At 42.9% G+C, this 5,609-nt stretch overlaps 1 non-coding gene across 1 annotated transcript; it reads right to left on the bottom strand.

Moving 5' to 3' along the window:
* Positions 1–237: 237 nt before the first annotated feature.
* On the bottom strand, positions 238–310 carry Trnak-cuu. Its single transcript has one exon. It is a non-coding gene; the product is annotated as a tRNA-Lys (tRNA).
* Between the last annotated feature and the right edge of the window lie 5,299 nt (positions 311–5,609).

Consider the following 5,609-nt stretch of genomic DNA (forward strand, 5'->3'; position numbering starts at 1 on the left):
AGTAAACTTCAAAGTTAGATTTAAATAATTTCAACTATTGAAGAAGTCCCTGTCTGATTGTAAATTAAAATGTTGTAGGTACATTTTTTTTTCTACTAATTATTGTTAATGTTACTTGTTTATTTAATTTCTTGTTTTTGTGTAAAATAAAGTGTAGATAAATAAGTGTAAATAAATAAATTAAAATTCAAATGTAATTTTATTAAACGAACGACACTTTCAAAAACAAAAAATTTCCGCCCAACGTGGGGCTCGAACCCACGACCCTGAGATTAAGAGTCTCATGCTCTACCGACTGAGCTAGCCGGGCTGTGAGAGATTGAATAAAAATAGAGACCACATTGTATCTATTCACTAAATGGATTTTGGTACAAGTTTTTTTGCTATGTTTTTTATAACTACATATTGTAATTATATTGTATTTCGTCATTTGCAAAGCAATGTTATTCCAATTGAAAAAAATTCATTGTTATTGTAACAAAGTTCCTTATGGGTTCGGAGGGGTGCCCTAACCGACAAAAAACGTCCATAATAGAGATGCACCGAATGTAGGTTTAACCGAATATGAATGTTCGGCCGAATATTCGGTCCAAAATGTACTGAACCGAATGTTCGGCCGAATCATTCGGTTCAATTTCCCGCCGTAAACAGGTTTGTACATGTCGGTACGGCGCTCTGCAAGAGCCGGGTGGCGTTTGCCACCGCTCTCTCCCTGCCCTTTGCTGAATGAATTGCAAAAATTAGACGCCGCGTTGGCGCAGCGGTCACAGTACTTACTGACTGTTGCGCTGGCGGTCGCGGGTTCGATCCCCACTCACGACAGATATTTCTATTGGCCATATAGATGTTTGTCGTGATCTGGACGTTTGTGCTTATGTATCGTGTGTGTTTCCGGACCCCCAAACTGGAGAAAATCCTACTGGGGTCCGTTGAGTGTGAAGCGTTTATTTGAATGAAACTTTATACTACGCAGTATGAGTCATTTTACATGGTGGGTAAAAAATCAAGAAAAGTATGAACTCATGGCTATTTTAGTCAGAATTTTTTTTAACTTCTCCGGCAACGACTGTATATAGTGCACAGTTATTCTTGGAAGCAGGAAATGTATGTGAAGAGAAAAGAAATAGATTGTTGCCTCACAGGGCTAAGAAAATAGTATTTCTACATCATAATTTAACACTCTTAAATTCTAATTATTAAATATGTTGTTTTAATTTAAGTATGTTAAATTTAAGATATGATTATTAAAGGATATAATAGTAATCCTAAGGATCAGATTTTATTTTGCTAACATTGTCACCTGTAAAAAAAACTTAATTTGATTTTTTACAGATATATTTGTTCATTGTTGATTTGATAGATCAAAAACTTGCCTGACACAACGACGCCGATACACCGACACCAACATAATGACACACCGATACGCCGACACAATGACAACGATACACCGACATAATGACCCTCCGACACAACTACACCGACACCGATACACCGACAACGACACCGACAACGACACCGACACTGACACAACTGCACCGACATAATGACACACCGATACTCCGACACCGACACAACTACACCGATACACCGATATAGTTACACACCGAAACAACAACACCGACACCGACACAACGGTAGACCGACACCGACACAACGATATACCGATACACAGACACAATGACACCGATACACCGAGAAAGACACCGACACAATGACACACTGATACACCGACACCGACATAGTGACACACCGACACTAATACACCGACATAATGATGACGACACAGAAACTGACATAATGACACACCGACACACCGATATCGTCACAACTACACTGACACGACATAATGACACACCGATACACCGACACACCGACATAGTGACACAGCGACACCGTAACAACGACGACGACGACACAGACACCGACTCCACGACATCGATACACTGACATAATGACCCACCGATACCGATACACCGACATAGTGACCCACCGAGACAACTACACCGACACCAATACACCGATAACGACACCGATACTGACACAACTACACCGACATAATGACACACCGATACACCGACACCAACACGACGATATACCTTTACACTGATACAATGACACAACGATACACCGACATAATGACACACCGATATACCGACAAAATGACACAACGATACATCGACATAATGACCCATCAACACAACTACACCGACACCGATACACCAACACCGATACACCGACACAATGACACAACGATACACCGACATAATGATCCACCGACACATCTACACAGACACTGACATAATGACACCGATACACCGACACAACACACCATAACAACGACGCCGATACACTGACACCGACACAATGACAACGACACAGACACCAACATAATGACATACCGATACACCGACACTGTCACAACGACAACGATACAGACACCGACACCATGACACCGATACACCGACATAGTGACACATCGACACCGTCACAACTACACTGACACCGATACACCGACACCGACATATTGACACACCGATACACCGACACACCGATACACCGACACCGTCACAACTACACCGACACCGACACACCGATACACCGACACCGTCACAACCACATCGACCCCGACACAATGACACACCGATACACCGACACCGACATAGTGACACACCGACACAACTACACCAACACTGATACATCGATATAATGACGACGACACAGACACCGACATAATGACACACTGACACACCGACGCCGTCACAACTACGCCGTCACCGACATAATGACACACCGATACACCGACACACCGACACCGTCACAACTACTCCGACACAATGACACACTGACACAACGACGCCGATACAACAACACCGACACCGACATAACGATATACCGACATAATGTACGTGTCAGTATCGGTTTCGTTGTCGGTGTATCGGTGTCGGTGTAGTTGTGTCGGTGGGTCATTATGTCGGTGTATCGTTGTGTCATTGTGTCGGTGTATCGGTGTGTCATTGTGTCGGTGTATCGGTATATCGTTGTGTCGGTGTCAGTGTACCGTTGTGTCGGTGTCGGTGTATCGGTATCGGTGTAGTTGTGTCGGTGGGTCACTATGTCGGTGTATCGGTGTCATGGTGTCAGTGTCTGTGTTGTTGTCGTTGTGCCGGTGTATCGGTGTTATTATGTCGGTGTAGTTGTGTCAATATCGGAGTCGTGGAGTCGGTGTCTGTGTCGTTGTCGTTTTTACGTTGTATCGGTGTCGGTGTAGTTGTGTCGGTGAGTCATTATGTCGGTGTGTCGATTTCGTTGTCGGTGTAGTTGTGTCGGTGTGTCATTATGTCAGTGTGTCGGTGTATCGGTGTCGTTGTAGTTGTGTCGGTGTGTCATTATGTCGGTGTATCATTATGTCGGTGTATCGTGGTGTCATTGTGTTGGTGTCGTTGTCGGTGTATCGGTGTCGGCGTAGTGATGTCATTGTGTTGGTGTATCGGTATATCGTTGTGTCAGTGTCGGTGTTGTTGTTTCGGTGTGTAACTATGTCGGTGTATCGGTGTAGTTGTGTAGGTATCGGTGTTGGTGTATCGGTGTGTCATTATGTCGTGTCGGTGTAGTTGTGACGGTGTCGGTGTCGATGTGTCATTATGTCGGTGTCTGTGTCGTCGTCATTATGTTGGTATATCAGTGTTGGTGTAGTTGTGTCGGTGTATCACTATGTCGGTATCGGTGTTTCGGTGTGTCATTGTGTCGGGGTCGGTTTTGGTGTATCGGTGTCGTTGTGTCAGTGTGTCAATGTTTCGGTGTATCGGCGTCGTTGTGTCAGTGTGTCATTGTGTCGGTGTAGTTGTGACATTGTCGGTGTGTCGGTGTATCGGTGTGTCATTATGTTGGTGTCGGTGTAGTTGTGACGGTGTCGGTGTGTCGGTGTGTCATTATGTCGGTGTATCAGTGTCGGTGTAGTTGTGTCGATGTGTCACTATGTCGGTGTATCGGTATCGTGGTGTCGGGTGTCGGTGTCTGTGTCGTTGTCGTTGTGTCGGTGTCAGTGTATCGGCGTCGTTGTGACGGTGTGTCATTGTGTCGGTGTATCGGTGTCTTTATGTCAGTGTAGTTTTGTCGGTATCGGTGTCGTGGAGTCGGTGTCTGTGTCGTTGTCGTTGTTACGGTGTCGGTGTGTCGTTGTGTCGGTGTATCGTTGTATCGGTGTATCACTATGTCGGTGTATCGGTGTCGTGGTGTCGACGTCGTAGTGTCGTGGTGTCAGCGTCGTACTGTCGGTGTCGGTTATTGTGTCGGTGTGTCACTACGTAGGTGTATCGGTGTCGTGGTGTCGGTGTCTGTGTTGTTGTCGTTGTGACGGTGTCGGCGTATCGGTGTATCGGTGTGTCATTATGTCGGTGTTTGTCGTTGTCGTTGTGTCAGTGTCGGTGTATCGGAGTCGTTATGACGGTGTGTCACTGTGCCGGTGTATCAGTGTCATTATGTCGGTGTAGTTGTGTCGGTATTGGTGTCGTGGAGTCGGTGTCTATATCGTTTTCGTTGTTACGGTGTCGGTGTATCGGTGTGTCGTTGTGTCGGTGTATCGTTGTATCGGTGTGTCACTATGACGGTGTATCGGTGTCGTGGTGTCGGCGTCGTAGCGTCGTTTTCGGTATATCAACTTTATTGTGTCAGTATGTCATTGTGAACACAGACCGATTTTACTTCTGAGCCACGTCTATAAGCTGTTTTCGAGTGTTGTTACGAATCGTCTCGCCAGAAGACTCGACGAATTCCAACCACCAGAGCAGGCTGGGTTTTCTGAATCTTTTATTAATTAATACCGAATATATATAACAAATATATATTCTAGTAAGTTACCATACTAATAGAATAGAAGTCAAAAATACTAAATTAACTGTCTTATAAGATCACTATTACACATAGAAAGTTATGACATTATTTTTATAAATATAAGAAAATGAAAAACAAATTACTTTTTTATTGAAACAACTTTTTAAGATTTTATCGCAGTTTCTGGACCTGGTTGCTAAATAATTTATTCTCGCAAACGAAAATAAAACCGACGAATTATAAAATTAGTTATTAAATCTCGATCAAATTTACAAGACAAGCATCAGCGTTCGATTAAAACAAATATCATAAAAATTTTTTATAAACAATAAACTGCCACCGCCCACTAGTGGATAACATAGCTCAGTACGTTATAGGATAGTTCAAACCAAAGGAGTTTCTAATAACGTTAAAGAGAAAATAAGTGACGACAACGACGCGTACGCACCGTTATACCTATATATATATATATATATATATATACCGTATATAAAAATAATGTCATAACTTTCTATGTGTAATAGTGATCTTATAAGACAGTTAATTTAGTATTTTTGAGTTCTATTCTATTAGTATGGTAACTTACTAGAATATATATTTGTTATATATATTCGGTATTAATTAATAAAAGATTCAGAAAACCCAGCCTGCTCTGGTGGTTGGAATTCGTCGAGTCTTCTGGCGAGACGATTCGTAACAACACTCGAAAACAGCTTATAGACGTGGCTCAGAAGTAAAATCGGTCTGTATTCACAATGACATACTGACACAATAAAGTT

This window comes from Melitaea cinxia, chromosome 4 (assembly GCF_905220565.1).
Source record: "Melitaea cinxia chromosome 4, ilMelCinx1.1, whole genome shotgun sequence".
NCBI lineage: Eukaryota > Metazoa > Arthropoda > Insecta > Lepidoptera > Nymphalidae > Melitaea > Melitaea cinxia.